Here is an 18,057-nt window from a genome sequence, read left to right on the forward strand (position 1 = left end):
GGGCTTGGCTTCTTATTGTGGATCTATCTTAGTTCATTCTCCTATGTTTGTAGAATTCAATGTTACACATGTTTGGAGTTGTGTTTCATCTTCTCGGGTGTTGATTTCATATGTGGTTCTTCATACAATGTATGATGTTTTGCTTCCGTGAGGTTCATATCTTTTCGTGAGGCTTCATGGCTTTGTGTATAGTTTATTGGATCATATGGGGACCTATATCTAAGGTGGTTGATGTTCTTATAATGTATTATGTATCTAGTCATTAATTCAGTGGGGTCGGTCCTATATTGGATAACATGTTTCCTATTTTAAAGAATGTGAACTCAAAGCCAACCTCTGTGTGTGTGTCTCTGTGTGTCTGTGTGTCTGTGTGTGTGTGTCTTGTAGAGAATTGTTAAGGATTTAGTAAAGGAAGTGGTAGCTAAGGCTCGAAGTATAGAATTTGGTGTGTAATCTAGAATGTATTGGTTGTAACCCGGAAGGCCTTACAACCCGACATGTATGATGTTCAATTGATGTATTTTAAAATTTGTTGATAACAAATTGGCATGTTTTCAATTGTATCTTGTTGTACTTCTACTATGAATTTTTTTTTGAGGATCTGGTCATCTCCTTTGGGGATACACTACCCTTATATTGCATTAGATGGTATTAGTGCAAGGTTGGTCTAATTGGTGACTTATTAGACCATGGTTGATCTTGGTGGACTTGTCAAGACCTGAACTTCCTGGTTGTGAGGTGGTAGGTCATGGTTCTAGCTCACAATTATAGAGGACTTGCACAAGTTGTTGGTAACTTATTACAAACTTGTTGACTTCTTCTAGGTGGACGGATCACTGAAGATTGAGGTAATTACACCTTGTTTTGATTCAATATACCGCTTAGAAGGATGAATCCTAGGAGGTTGGAACATATGTTTGAAGAATTTAAGGAATAGACGAGGAATGAGATCTGTAATTGTAAGATGAACAACAAGTGTTCATCTAAATGTAGAGGAATGAAAGGGATATAAGATCTACCTCTAAATCCAAATTCCCAAAGGAGAGATCCAAATTGATTAACCAAAAAGGCTAATGCACAAAAGAATCAATCTATGGAGAATATGAATAGAGAAGAAAACCTTATATTTTATTATGAAAATTATGTATTGAAATCTTAATTGAATTTAAAACAAATACTAACCTTAAAGTAGCATAAATCTGGAAAATGTTGTTTTCTAATGTATGTGTACAGTTTTCAGAAATTCTACAACTGGATCTAGACTAGAAAAACCTTTTGTTTTTTTGAAGAAGGTCAACTTTGACCCAAAGCTGGGGTAAGATCTTACCCCTTTATTTCTGACCTTGACTTGCACTGCTTCAATGGAAATTATGTTCACGAATCCCAAAAGTTCATCAAAAAGGGTATTCAAAGCTGCACTAATATTCAATGTCCCACACTTGCTCTTGCAAGAAAAAGGGTTTTGTTGTTGGATAAGGGGTTTGCCTTGGTCAAACCCCGGTTTGGAATTAACCTTAAAAAATGGAATTGAAATTGCAATATAGATAAACAAAGTAAATGCAACTATTCACCTTGCTTGTGTTGAAATCCTTGTGGAGGATTCGAATCCTTGAATCCACAAGTATGTATGCTCCAAATGAATGTAGAATTAAATGTACGATGTCTCAAATCAATTGCATTAGATCTTCAACACCAATCTTAATGGATCTTGGAATAGAAAGAGGCTTGAACGAATGTGGATGTTAGAATCCTCAACAAGAAGGCTCCAAAGTAATTGAACTATTCAATAGCTAGCAATGGATCTCCTTGATGAATTGAATGCTTGAATGCTTGGATAATTGAATTCTTGAATGCTTTCCTTCTCCTTGCTTGATTGATCACTTGATTGCACTTATGTTCAAATCCAATGGAAGGCAGATGCTTGATCATGGAAAATAATTGGATAGTGAAAATGAGAAAGAAAGACTTCCTTCTATACTAATCTAGGACACAAACTCCTAGAGAGGTCAACATAGGAGAATCAAATTCCAATTAAGCCTTAACCCCTAGAAACGGACCTATATTAAATACAATTTAAGAGTTTACCGTTCTAAAATCTAAAATAGTTGACCCAGAAGCGGGAAATGAAACTTTCCGAAGCCCAATATCTAGAAACCTCTAGAATTTGAAATTTAGACCTAGGGTCAGGGTCGAGGTCAACTCTGACCTAGGTCAGGGTCTTATACTAATCTAGGACACAAACTTCTAGAGAGGTTGACATAGGAGAATTAAATTCCAATTAAGCCTTAACCTCTAGAAATGGACCTATATTAAATACAATTTAAGATTTTATCGTTTTGAAATCTGAAACAACTGACCTGGAAGTGGGAGATGAAACTCTCTAAAGCTCGATATCCCGAAACCTCCAGAACTTAAAATTTGGACCTAGGGTCAGGGCTGAGGTCATCCTTGACCCAGGTCAAATTGAAGGTTGTCCTTGATCCAGAAGGTCAAAGATCTCAAATCTTCATAAAAGGCTGCCAGAAAAGGGTTAGAAACAAGGGAGAGAGAAGCATAACAGGGGAAAAAGGCCATATCCAGTCAAATACCCACTCAAGGTGCTTGACACGACCTTGGACCACCTGCTTGGAGGGCTAAACCAGTCCTAAATGGAAATGCTTCCATTCTCTAATGATACATTTAGCCCCCACTTTAGCAAGAGTATGAACTCAATGCAAACTCTTGGTAAAGGAGATCGTAATGAAAATATAATCTTATTGAAATCAAAGGGACAAAGAAACTCTCAAGCCCCCAAGGACTCAAGTCTTAATCAACTCCAAGATCACAATAAGAGAGACATTTTTAGAAAAAAGAGAGAGTGTGTGATTACCTCGCCCAATGAGAACTTATGTCCCATTGTGAACCGCACAAGGAAACAATACAACTAGAAAGATGGAATTGAACCGCCTAGTGAATGTGGCTACTCACTAGTCAACACATCAAAGATTCACCCTTAGGAATATTCTATTCCATAAGAGTAAAACTGAAAGCAAAAGAGATCTAACCTTAAGGGATCAAAAAATATATTTTTGAAACTGGAGGGATCAAGAGATCCTATAAAACTAAAAAATCCATGCTTTAAGGATTAGTCACTAATCCATAAAACAGAGAGGAGTACCTTGAAAAATATATGTAGATTGAAAGTGTGTGTGTGCAATATGTGAGCAGAGTGTATGCCCCCACATTAAAGTCATTGCTAACACTTTAACAGAAGCAATGGCTTGAACGAAAACACAAACAACTCCATTAACTACGTTTCCACTATGAGATGCCCCCAATCGAAGACAAAACAAGGGAAATACCACATAAACATGTAGAGAACATAGAAGGGACCTACTAGTGTAAGTGTTCCAAGGGTTGCTTGCGCTACTCCTTAAGATACCTAGCTTGTCTCTGCTAGGCACCTATCCACCTAGGTCCTTGATTGGTTTAGGTGATTAAATAACACCAATCCAAACTCCTCTCCAAGAGTTTGATCCTTTGTGCTTACCCTTAGAAGACTAACACTTTGTTTTAGTACTCTTCTCCACACTCACTTACAAGGATCCAAGTGTAACTTGCTCTCTAACTACATCCTTCAATGCAGGGCCATCCATCATCATGAGATTACTCCATTTGCTTCCATTTGTGGTCATTTAGAAATATCTTTAGACCTCTTCCTTACTGATTTCAAAAATTTGCCTCAAAGAAATCTATTTAGGCCTAATTCAATTAGCCCTTGTAATCCACTAATGCCTCTTTCTTGCTAAAATTTTCCAAACAACTTGGTTAACAAACTCTAGATCCAAATACCCTTTTAGATTCTCTAAGAGATTTTGTGAGTCTTGAAACCCCAAGTTGTTTGTACAAGTGATTCCTATTATGTAGGTCAAATAGGTCTAAAAGGCCTATTTTCTAGGACTAGACCACAAAATTGTTTGGAAACTCACGTAGATGGATTGGTAAGACCTTGACATCTAGGATATTTCAATCTAGGACTCTCCCCTTTCTATAGGTGTACTTGTTATGTACAATACTTTTATCCCCTACATGAAATCCTTGATTTAACATTGTCAAACCCTTAATCGAACCTTCCTAGCTCACCTAGAGCTTGACATTTAAAATACTAGTACGACTCCCCTGGACTCCTGGCTTTATATACAACATGTACAAAGGCCTTATTTTGATTTCCCATGGTTGAATCTCATGTGGGAGCCATTGTCCCTAAATTTGCCTGACTGAGACCAACAAACTATCACTAACTTAAAACAATTTATTAAGCACACTAAACCTAATATAAACCCTTGACTTATAAAATGAAAAAGTGTTCTCATGCACTATAGAACATGTTCCAATCATTGTATCAATGCACTTAATGGATTAAGGTGGTATTGTTCACACAAAAGCTTGAATTGTTGTTGTAACACAGCTCAATCTTCTATTTCACACACCAAAAATTATAATGTATCAATCCCATTGTCTTAGATTCGAGTCTTGGCTCACATATATGCTATCTCCATCTTCTAGGGCCTATTAATTGAGCATAACTTCCCATAACTTAAGGAATCCAAATTTTCCATGTTGCATGCAACATTTGTAATAATTGCAAATGTTGTCATGACAACTTTTTAGCAACATTTGGCATCTTTGCACTTATGCCTCTATCCTTGTTTCTAGGACATCTAACCTCCATATCTTGAGAATCTAGGGCATTTTAAGGCCATAATAGCATCTCCACAACCATTAACAACTCTAACATCTAAGACATCTTAAAGACTCAATCTCCCTAACTCCTAACATTATGAAATGTAAAAATAACTAACAAAGGCTATTAGTGTGACCTTAGTCCTAATGAATAAATCACATAGCCAACATTGCAAGAGACCTTCTAAGGTCTAAAAACATCCTAATCTAAGCTCTTGACTTGGCTAGAGTCAAGTACAAGCCAAAAACCAATCAAATACTGGAGGTTTCTTAGGTATGCTCCTGTACCATCCTCCCCAAAATGAAAAGATCAATCCACCCTTAGATTGAGGATATTTGGATCTATCCCCAACTTCTTGAACTTTGACTCCTTTATCTATACTGCATCAGCATCCATATGTCCATGCTTCTTTATAAAGTGCTCCTTGAATTCCTTTGTTCTAGTCTTCTTGTAGACTCTTGTGTCCAGTATGTTGTCTAATCCTGTAGGTGTGGTAGTAGGTAGTTGTAAGTCTTCAACATCCTTGATCACCTCTTGTATGGTTTGGTCACTATCCTATTGTGTTCCCTTATAATAAACTAGGTCTGCAATGTTGAAGATTGGTGACAATCCACTATCTTCAGGTAGTTCAACTTTGAATGCATTATCACCATACTTATCCAATATAGGATAAGGTCCTATCCTCTTCATACGTTACTTGTGAGGGACTCCTTTCTTCAATCTGGATTTGTTAAGATGCACCATGACTAAATCACCAACATTGAACTCAATTGCCCTTCTAGTTTCATCCACTTTAGTTTTGTGTTTCATGGTGTTCTCTGCCAATGTCTTCCTCACTGTCTCATTAACCTCTTTCATGGCATATGAAAAATCATAAACATACCCACTTTCCTTCACTCCATCTTTCAAATCTATCAATTCATATACACCTCTAGGATGTAGTCCATAAACTATCTCAAATGGACTCTTTCCTGTGGATCTGTTCATGGTGTCATTGTAAGCATATTCAACTTGGCCAATCAGTTGATCCCACTAGTGTCTATACTCCTTTTTCAAGCATCTTAGAATATTTCCAAGGCTACTATTAACACCTCAATTTAAACATTAGTTTGGGGATGGTAGGCTGATCCAAGGGACAAGTTGGTGCCCAATCTTTACCAAAGAGTCTTCCAAAAATGACTCATAAACTTAGTGTCCCTATCTAACATAATGTTGATTGGTAACCCATAGATTCTCACAATTTCTTTGAAGAATAGGGAATCTATGCGAGTGGCATCACTAGTGGTCCTACATGGCACAAAGTGAGCCATTTTGTTGAACCTATCTACAACCACATACACACTATCTATTCCTCCTCTTGTCTTGGGTAACCCAACTACAAAATCTATGCTTAGACATTCCCATGGCCTAGTAGGGATTGGTAGTGGTTGGTAAAGACCAAAATTTGTAGAAGTGCCCTTAGCTTTTTGATATATGACACAACTTTCCACATAACTCCTAACATCAAGATTCATTCTAGGCCAATAGTAAAACCATAAAACAAGATCTCAGGTCTTGGTGATCCCAAAATGTCCACTCAAAGCTCCATTATGTTTTTCTTGTATCAAATTCTCTCTAATAGAGCCTCTAGGAACACACAATTGATTCCCCTTGAACAAGAGATCAATTTGCAAAGTATATTAAACATATCTACTATGAAAATGATTCTTGTATTCAGCATATACCTTGTAAATGTTAGAAAAATCCTCATCATCTACATATAGATCCTTGAAATGATCTATCCCCATGCTCTTCAACTAAATTTCTTGGAGTGTGAGTGCCCTTCTGGACAATGCATCTACCACCTTGTTCAGGACACCCTTCTTGTGCTTGATATTGAAGGTATATGTTGTTGAAGAAGGAGATTGTTGAGAACAAATTGATACAAGTATGATCAATATGTTTTAATCATTGTTTTTTCACTTATGTAAAACCTGCTATTTGCTGGTAAGACAATTGCTTACAAGATTTAAGTACTATCATTTATTTGATTGATGGAGAGGATTTGATCAAAGATGTAACAATAGCACCTACAGGAAAAATTGAGTTATGATATGTAAAGGAGTACAAGAATCAGCTAAGACAATGATAACATGATGTATTGATATTCTACTTAAGGTTACAAAGGTTGGTTACACTAAGCAAGTATAGAAGAACAATTTAAACAAAGTTTGTCTACCAAGCTTGACCAAGTGGATAGTAGGTGTCAAGCAAAGTCAGTGTAAGCCAAGCAGAAAATTAGTTGGAGCCAAGTAAAAGTCTATTCTTGTGTATGATAAGCAAAATAGTGGATGCTGAGTAAATTTTAGTTGATGTCAAGCACCAGTAAACTTTAGTCCGTACTGAGTGATTTTATAGAGGATGTCGGCAACACAGTATGTGTTGAGCATCATAAGCAAGTTAATGCCAAGTGGCTGCATTATTTGAAAGATCATGAATTCGATGGATCTGAGCTAACAAGTTTATTTTCTTGGATTGTGTGAACCAGATGGAAGATAAGATTGATGAGCTGGTGGCACAAAATTTAAGGTAAACCATTTTGAGGTGAATTCAAAGAGGATTGAAGGAGAAGTTTTTAGAAGAGATATGAAATATGGAGTAAATTCATTGAATCCTACCTAATCTATCCTAACCCTAAATCAAACAATGGAGAATGACTGGCAAAGGATCTTAATTTTGTACTTATAGGAATGGTTGGTCAGAAGCAAGGGTTGTCAGGTGTGAGAACCAAAGGAAGATAAGGATTAAAGGGTTTTGCTTCATCAAGTCACCTAAGAGAAGAGTATGCATTAACATGTTAAGCAAGAAGGCTTAAGGGTATGAATGCTTGAAGGGTGAACAAGCTATTGGAGCTTAAATGTGTGAAGGCCAAGAAGAATGGAGGACTAAAATAGCAATTTGTAATCTACAAATGGAGTTGTAAGTTGTTATCAGATCAAGCCTTACTGTTACTCTCTACTAATTATATCAGTCTAGGGTAAATCCTTTGGACTAAGGTTGACCTAATAGTCATTTGAAAATCCTTTAACCAAGTGAATGGTCTAAAGCCCTCTAACAAGGCTCACTCCTAATAGGGTGATTGAAATCCTCTAACAGGGTCACATTTAACAGTGTGTATTGTAACCTTTAACAGGGTTGGCCTTTCACAAGGCATCACTTCAAAAGAGTGAAAAAGGGTAGCATGTTACTGGTGATTTTTCCCAAATTGGGTTTCCACATAAATCATTGTGTCAAATGTATTGTTGAATCAGTTATGTTTCATGTTTACATTTCTGCAAATTGATTTTGTAGTAACCTACAAATTTTAAGTGGTTGCATAATCTTATGGATGCATGCATGATGATAAATGTTTTATGGGTTCACTAAGCTGTGAAAAGTTTTATTTATACATCTAGACCTTTGATAATTGATTGACCCCCCTCCTCGTCTCAGTTATTCTAAATTATTCCAACATATGCTTGTAGGTATTCAACCCACTTCATGTGCTTGTGACTTAACTTTTCTTGTGAATTCAAGAAACTAAGTGCTTGGTTGTTTGAATACACAATAAACTCCTTGAGAAAAAAATAATGCCTTAATTTTATTAGTGCCTAGAGCAATGCATACATTTCTAGATCACATGAGGAGTACTTCCTTTTAGCCTCACTCAACTTTTCATAATGAAAAGTTATTGGTTTCCCCTCTTGGCTTGGAACAACCCCAATTGCTACATTGCTAGCATCACACTCAATAGTGAAAAGCCTTTCAAAGCTTGGTAGCACTAAAATAGTTTGAGTGGCTATCTTCTCCTTGAGTAACTCAAAACTCTTATTAGCATGATCATTCCACACAAACTTGGTTTTCATTCCTCCTTTGATAGAATCTAACATAGGAGCAAAAATTGCACTAAATTGTCTTATGAATTTCTTATAGTATTGTGCAAGACCATGGAAACTTCTTACCTCTATTGCTAACTTTGGAGTGGGCCAATCCATGATAGCTTCAACTTTTCTTGTATCCATTTTCAATGGACCATGTGCTAGAACAAACCCAATGTATAGTAGCTTTGTTTTGATGAACTCACACTTCTCCAAGTTGATCAACAAGTTCTCCTCATGTAGCTTCTTGAAAACAATGTCAAGTTGTTCTAGGTGCTCACTCCTTGTCTTGCTATAAACTAGTATGTAATCTAGATACACTACTACAAACTTGCCTACATAGTCCTTGAGAACTTCATTCATGAGTCTCATGAATGTGGAGGGGGCATTAGACAATCCAAATGACATGACAAGTCATTCATACAACCCTTCATTGATCTTGAAGGTTTTTTTTCCATTCATCTCCTTCATGCATCCTTATTTGGTGATAACCACTCTTCAAGTCTATCTTGCTATAGTATTTGGTTTTACTTAGATAGTCCATTAGGTCTTCAATCCTAGGGATAGGGAACCTATACCTAATGATTATCCTATTTATGGCTCTTGAATCTATACAAAGCCTCCAAGTTCCTCCTTTCTTTGGTTCAAGTAATAGGTATGACACATGGACTAATACTCTTCCTAATTAGGCCCTAGTTTAGGAGTTCTTGTATTTGTCTTGCTATTTCTTCATTTTGTTGAGGGGAAGTAAGTTGCTTTGTTAGGTAGGGTAGCTCCTAGGATTAGGTCTCTCCTATGGCTTATAGCTCTCTTAGGGGGTAAATTTGATGGTTGTCCATCACTTATAATATCTTGGTAAGCTTGCAGCATACCTCGAATCTCCTTTGGTAACTCTATCTTCTTAGTCTCCTTGTCTTCATTTTCCTCTCTTGGCCTTAACACCGATGCATAACCTATGCCTTCACTCTCTTCCATGGTTTGTAGGAACTCTATTTCACCTACCATTAGAACAGTAGGACCTATTATCTTTGCTTCAACATCCTCTAACAATGACTAAATTTTGAAGGTTACATTGCCTTTCTTGAAAGAATAGGAATTCTTTCCTCCATTATCTATGGCTTGGCGGTCAAATTGCCATGGTCTACCTAGGAGCAAATGGCATGCATCCATAGGTAACACATCACATAAAACTTTATCCTTATACCTTTCGATTGAGAACTCTACCAATGCTTGCTGATTTACTAACACATCTTGGCCTTTGTTGAGCCATGTGACATTATAAAGATTAGGGTGGGGTGTCCTTATAAGTTTTAGCTTGCTAACTATTTCCTCAGACACAATGTTTTTAGTAGACCTCGAGTCAATGATGACTTTACACACTTTCTCCATCATTTTACACTTTATCCTAAATAAAGATCTTCTTTGGCTTGGCTTCTCCTTCACTAGCTCTTTGATTAAAGTTCTTCTCATCATGAGGCTCTCCCCTTCTTCTAAATTCAGTGGTACTTCAGCATGCTTGTCTATTGTATTAAACTCATCTTGAACTAAGTTTGTCCTCTTGTCACCTCCTTGTGATGAACCACTTTTATCTAGACATCTATAAGTTGGGTGCCCCATTTGATTGCAATGTAGCATTTCATACTAGCAAAGTAGTTGCCTCTTCCTCCTTGTCCACCACTTCTTCCTCTAGAATTAGATTTTCTTCCTCTACCACCTCTATGTGAGCTTCCTTCTTGTTGTTCACTAAATTTCACCTTACCTTGAGTCCTTGAATCTGAACTCTTTCCACCATAGACACCTCTTTGACCTCTATTATAATTGCTCTTATCTTTACCTTTAGAGGTTTGTTGCTTTCTCTTGTTTTTCTCTTCTATCTTCAAGGCCATTTGATAACATTGCTTGATGGTTTTGAAATTTACTAGGCTCATCTCTTCTTGAATAGACCACTTAAGACCATTCAAGTACCTTGCAAGCTTGATACTTTCCTCTTCAACCACCTTAGATCTCAAACATAGCTTTTGAAATTCGTTAGTGTATGCTTGGACATCCAAATCTTTTTGTCTAAGATTTTGTCTTCTCCTATGAAGTTGAAGTTCATAGTCATTAGGAAGATAGGTATGCCTCACCTTGTTTTTAACAATAAGACCTTTCCCATCATTCTCTCTTTCTGTTTGCACAAACTTCCACCAAGTTAGAGCTGAACCTCTCAATCTAGACTTGGCCACCACAATTTTTTGTGCCTTGTAGATACCATCACATTCAAAATGGTTCTCAATGCTATCAATCCAGTCCACAACTAAATTTGGATCCATTTTTCCACTAAATAGTGGTACTCCTTCTAGAGCTTTGCCACTCAATGCTTTTAATGCCTTTAAGAATGGCTCTTTAGGAAGAATAGGGTCAGGGGTTGGTGCTTCTTCTTCCAACTCTAGTTCCTTCTCCCTTGATTCTTTTTCTCCCTTTAGGTCAATTTTCTCTTTGACCCTATCAACTTTTTCTTGGACTTCACCCAAGAGTTGCTCCATTTGAGCTATTCTTTCCCTTGGTGACTTGTTGTCTTCTTCTTGTTCTTCAACCTTCTTGGCTAACTCAATGTTAGTCACCATGGTTGTGTCTTCTAATGTTCCACTTAGTGTATTATCTCCCACTAATTCTGTAGGCTACAACATCCACCACAAGTCTAATCAAACTACTCTGATACCAATACAATGTAAGTGTTCTAGGGGTTGCTTGCACTACTTCTTAAGAGACCTAGCTTGTCTCTTCTAGGAACCTATCTACCTAGGTCCTTGATTGGTTTAGGTGATTAAATATCACCAATCCAAACTCCTCGCCAAGAGTTTGATCCTTTTTGTCTTAACCTCAAAAGACTCACTCTATTTTAGTACTCTCCTCGACACTCACTTAGAAGGATCCAAGTGTAACTTGCTCTCTAACTACATCCTTCAATGTAGGGCCATCCATCATCATGAGATTACTCCATTTTCTTCCATTTCTAGTCATTTGGAAAGATCTTTAGACCTCTTCCTAACCGATTTCAAGATTTTGCCTCAAAGAAGCCTATTTAGGCCTAATTCAATTAGCCCTTGTAATCCACTAATTCCTCTTTCTTGCTAAAGTTATCCAAAAAACCTAGTTTAAAAACTCTAGATCCAAATGCCCTTTTGGATTCTCTAAGAGATTTTGTGAGTCTTGAAACCCCAAGCTGTATGTACAGGTGGTTCCTATTATGTAGGTCAAATAGGCCTAAAAGGCCTATTTCCTAGGACTAGACCACAAACTTGTTTGGAAACTTACCTAGATGGATTGGTAAGATCTCAACCTCTAGGAGATGTCAATCTAGGACTCTCCCCTTTCTATAACTATACTTTTTCCGTAGAAAACTTCAATCCCTTGCATGAAATCCTTGATTCGATGCTGTCAAACCCTTAACCAGACCTTCCTAGCTCACCTAGGACTTGAAATCCAAAATAGTAGTACAACTCCACTGAACTCCTATATTTATATAAAACATTATAGAGGCCCCACTTGAAGATTCAACCACTTATTTTGAGTTTCCATCATTGAATCTCATGTGGGAGCCATTTTCCCTAAATGCCTGAGTGAGACCAGCAAACTGTCACTAACCTAAAACAATTTATTAAGCACGCTAAACCTAATCTAAACCCTTAACTTATAAATTGAAAAATTCTTCTCATGCACCATATAACACATTCCAATCACTGTATCAATACACTTAATGGATTAAAGTGGTACTATTCACACAAAAGCTCAAAATGTTGTTGTAACATAGTATAGTCTTCTATTTCACACACCAAAAATTACAATGTATCAATCTCACTGTCTTAGATTCAAGTCTTGGCTCACATATATGTTATCTCCATAATTCTAGGGCCTATTAATCAAGCATAACTTCCCATAACTCAGGGAATCCAAAGTTGCCATGTTGCATGCAACATTTGCAATAATTGCAAATATTGTCATGACAACTTTTTAGCAACATTTGGCATCTTTGCACTTATGCCTCTACCCTTGTTTCTAGGACCTCTAACCTCCATGTCTCAAGGATCCAAGGCATTTTAAGGCAATAATAGCATCTCCACAACCATTAACAACTCTAACATCTAAGACACCTTAAAGACTCAATCTCCCTAACTCCTAACATTATGAAATGTAAAAACAACTAACAAAGGCTATTAGTGTGACCTTAGTCCTAATGACTAATTTACCTAGACAACATTGCAAGAGACCTTCTAAGGTCTAAAAACAACCTAACCTAAGCTCTTGACTTGGCCTACAATCATAATGGAGGAAAGAACAGAGAAGAGTTATAAAGAAGAATATTTTCAGACCATGACATGGAGACCAAAAAGAATCAATGCAACCAAGTCGCAGATCCAAGAAGATTACACAAGGAAACTTTTACAAACAAAAGCACAAGTACAACATAACATGAAACAACATATAGAAGAAAAATAGATACATATAGAGGAGTAGCATAACAAATTTGATTCCTTTATCACCTTGCACCAACAGAGCAACAAGGGGCATAGAAAAGAATCTAACAAACATTTATCAAATATATTACAGGAGAAGCACAGTATGACAAACAAACACACAAAAGGCTACCATGAAGGACTAGCCAATCAAGTGTATCACCTACTCTCCCCATCTTTTTCTATATCATTTAGGGAAGCTGGGTAACTCACAAGAGGGACTATATCCATCATAGTAGGAATGATAGCTAGTTCCAAACAAGGATCCTCTTGAGAATCATCATGTTCAATACTGGGTGTAATTTTCAATTGTGATGAATGCATTTTAGGTAAACCAATGTCAATGTTATTAGTCTTATATTCATCATTAACATCATCGAGAGTATCTTCTTCATCTAGATTAATTGAAATAGGATGTAAGATATGAATAGAATCATCATAATCTTGCATCTTAACCTCATTATTAGCATTAACTTCTTCTAACACATACATAGATTGATCAAAAGAAGGTAAAGAACTTTGAATAATAGAAGTATGGTCTTTAGCTCAAGCATGACGCTTCTTACAATGTTCATTAGAAGATCAATTACATTTTTCTTGTTTGAAATATGTTGAGAACTAGGAGGAACAACTACTGAATCCTTCACAAATTCTACAGAAGGATTAATAGGATTCTGAAGAAACTAACAAGAAATAGTAGGAGCTTGATTAATAGAACTAGAAGCCATAGATAAAGGAGGTATGGAAGGTGTAGGCAAAAGATCACGGGTAAGATCCATTAGAGGCATGCTTAACTCAATAATCCTGTGATGCTTATATGGTTGATATGAGAAAAAAATATTATCATGTCGAGAAGGACATGAATTAGGTATTGAAGGCCAAAAGAAGTCAAGTGTAGCATAATCCCTGGGCCTAGAATGTTGATATACACTATGGTTAATCATCTTCACTTCTTCATCATGAATGAATTTAAGACACTTCTAAATTGGAGAAGCAACAATATGCATGGAATTCAACCAAGGCAAGCCAAGCTTAACTTTAATTTGATCAAAAGTAGGAACAACAACAAAGGTAGTTTTCACAATTTTACCACAAAGTTCAAACGACAAATCAATAGAACCAAATGATGGATAAAGAAAACCATTACAAGTTTGAATCCACACATCATATGTATCACAAGAATCAAATTGCAAGCATTTCATAAAAAATATTTTCATTAGTAATAACATTGACTAAGGATGTAGGATCAACTAGACAACCACATGTAGGTATCTTAACAATCTTAGCATTAATGTAAAGGGGACCATCAGGAGCTTTAATAATCTCAGAATCATCAAAGATAATCAAGAGTTCCCAAGGTCTTTTATTCTTATATTGTTTTTGAGGTTTGGGTTGAGCTTTTAGTTTAAATTAAGGTTGTTGTGTGAGTTGAGGTTGAATTTGAGGGTGAGTTTGAGGTTGAGGTGGAGATACAAATTGTGATAAATCAACATGTTCCACATGGTTGACAATATTATTAAGATTATCCTTCTTTGAATCATAAATAATATCCATAGAAGATGGCTGAGCAATGACACTAGTATCATGTGTAAGTAAAGGATTCATATAGATTTGAAGGTTTTGATTAGGAGGAGAAATATACTTGTTCCCACTACCATGAAAATTATCAATAGATAATGCATTAGAATCAATCAAGTCTTGAACTTTATGTTTTAAAGAATAACATTTCTTAGTATCATGGCCATTTTGACAATGGTATTGACAAAAAGCTTTAGGATCAAAAGATTTAGATGCAATCATAGCAGGTAAAAAAGGTCAAAGAGGAGGTAAAGTAATCATATTATAGTTAACAACCTATTCATAATAGAATGTAAAGATTTAAAGAGAGGAGTAAACGTACAATTCAAACAAAAAATAGTGGATGCAGAAGTAGCATTGTGAGAGTTAACAACAACTTGATCAACAACTATATTCACTTGTTTGTTTATCTTGACATAGTTGTTAGGCTTTTGAAATTTATTTGGATTAGAAGCAGCATCACTCTTATCAACTAGAATAGGAGCCATTGGAGTGTTTCTCTCAAATTGACTCAGTTGTAATTAATAATGATGAAGTGTTGCACAAAGTTGTTGAAAAGAGGTAAATTCAATAAGAAGAATCTTATCTCTGATATCCTTTTGTAAATTTGAAATAAACATACATTGAATATCAATATCGGGATCAAGATAAGAAATATGAGCATGTAAATGCTTAAATCTACCAATGAATTCAGTCAAATTTTCCTTAGTATTTTGTTTACAATGCATTAAATCGGTTAAAGACACTTGTGGACCAATGTTATCTTGAAATTGTTGAATAAAGGCATTGACAAGTTTTGGAAAAGAGTCAATAAAATAAGGAGGCAAGGAACAAAACCATTGCAAGGCCTTATCACAAAAAAGTTCAAGCAAAAAACTTGGTTTAAATCTTATGGTCATGTGTGTAGTCACTACAAAGGATTTGAAATGTTTTAACATGAGTAACAGGGTCTCCTTTTCTATTGTGATTCTCAAGACAAGGCATATCAACTTGTTGAGGAACATGAGTACAAATGATGTCTAAGGATAGAGGACTTCCCATATCACATGTAGGAATGCTAAACTTGATTTGAGTTAAAGAAGCAAGTTGTCGTTGTAAAGATGACATAGTTTGAGCCAAACTGAAATTTTTTGAATCATTAGAAGAAATAGCAGGCACAACAACATTAGAAAAACTAAGTAAAGTGTAAGAAATGACAAGAATGGAAGACACAACTAGAGGAACACTTGGAAACACAATTGGAAGAGGATTGGAATGAATAAAAGGAACATTATGGTAAGAAGGTTGTGATGCAAGGAGGGATACATGAGGAACACTCATTGAAAGAGAGGGAACCATTGTAGTCACCAAAGGAGGGATATAAGTAGGAAAACTAGGTAAAGGAATTGAAAATGGTTCGACACTAGTAACCAGAGGAATAAATTCTAAATCTTGAGCTTCTTGAGCTAAAGGTTTAACATTTGAATGCACGAGGTGACTGATACCACGTAGGAGGTTAACACCTTGATCATTATCATGAAGGACTTTCTTAAGAGCCTCTATAGTTTGAATAGAATCTTGATAATGGTTTTCTTGAATAAGCCAATTACCCATTTTATCAAATTCAGTTGAAAGTTTTTGGATTTGTTCAAGAGGAACTCTTAAAGCATCATCCTCATCATGAGATGAGTGAGAAGATTTTTGCTCCATAATAGGGTTGGAATCATGAATAATCAAATTGTCATTTGGGATCCTAAGGAAAGGAGAGGAAGACTCGGGATCAAAGGCACCCATACGTCTACGACTTCTTCTAATCAAAATATTATAAGTAGAACTAAAGGTAGTAAAGCTCTGTTGGACTAACCACTAATGTTCTCCTTCGAGATTCATGACATGGATTAACTACCTCCTGTGTTCTATAAGTCTAGTGGTTGTATCGGGCATTAACAGGTCAATCTTTTGGTGTAATGACAACTCTAGCTTGTAACAAGTGGTATCAGAGCTTGGTCACAGATTCAAATCTCTTTAGGTAACGTTGAGGGGGGATTATTGTTTTAATCGCCAATGTTCCCCTTTAGGATTTGTGACATGGCTTAATCACCTCCTATGTTCTATAAGTCTAATGGTTGTATCAAGAATTAACAGGTCGATCTTTTGGTGCAACAACAACTCTAGCTTGTAACAAGCTCATACACCAGTGCAATGCAAATGAACTAAACTAAGAAAATATAAAGCACAAAGAAATGATTTATGTTAGGAATAAGGTGTCTCAACCTTGGATAATTCCTATTCTTATTATTTGTTTTGTAAAATGTATTTCTTGCAAATAATGTTGATGTGTCGGCATCTTGAATTGTGTATAAGGAGATCATCGCTAAAACGGTTATGATGAATTCCTATGACACGTAAGAGCTATGTTAGGAAGATTCGATGACAAGTGAACACATGTGACAACTAATGAATTTGAGTATTGTACACTCTACCCCAATAGTGGGGTTCGGGGCATCGGCTCAAATTTTTTTTTGGGGTTCCTATTTTCTCAGAGAATGGTAAAACCCTAATACGGTTACCTTTGGGAGTAGCCCTAAAAGTGAAGCGCATGTTATAAGCATTTGTAGGGTTATGAAGAGGGGGATGCAAGAAAGTGTATTGTTGGTGCTGCGAGTTGTTCTTGGTGTCTTCTGTTGTCGCTGTTGAAATTGAATTGCAAGTGTATTGTAACCTTGTGTTGAAGATAATACATTGTGCAGGTTCTGAAGGGGTGGGGTTGTTTTACCGAAAGGTTTTTCCCCACCGAAAAATCTTTGTGTTATGTGTTTCTTTCTCTATCTATTTTCTTTATGCTTGGTTGGTTGAAATATTGTTGTCTACATGATATTGAATCTGTAAGTGTAAAAGATTTTAATAGGATTTGCACCATACTTCTCTTAAGAGATTAGTGTAGGAAGCTGTTTTCGCACCTGAGTTTCCTTGCAAGTGGTATCAGAGCCTGATCAACTTTTGATCCTAGTTGTTGGGTAGGTATATATATATATATCTTGATGCTCAGAGAATGGTAAGATGACTCTTGTCTATTCCGGGTAGGGAGGGCCTTTCTCGTTAGAGATCGTGTGGGGATTTGTTGTGGTCCAAGGTTGGGTGGTTAAAGCCCCTGATAATGTTTCACCTCTCTCAATATGTCGGATATGCGTCAAAGAGAGATAAGCCATGCATTCAATTGTTTATTAGAAATAGGTATTATCATTTTTGTTTATGAGAAGGTAAGATTTAATTGAAGTATTTCATGGTTATCATTATTTTACTTTCATATAAATGAATATTGAATATAAGTATTTAACTAATCTTGAGAAACTGTCACAGATAAGCAATCGAAGGAAAAGAGATC

This window comes from Cupressus sempervirens, chromosome 2, assembly GCF_028749045.1.
Source record: "Cupressus sempervirens isolate cs-2001-9-10 chromosome 2, ASM2874904v1, whole genome shotgun sequence".
NCBI classification, from domain to species: Eukaryota; Viridiplantae; Streptophyta; class Pinopsida; order Cupressales; family Cupressaceae; genus Cupressus; species Cupressus sempervirens.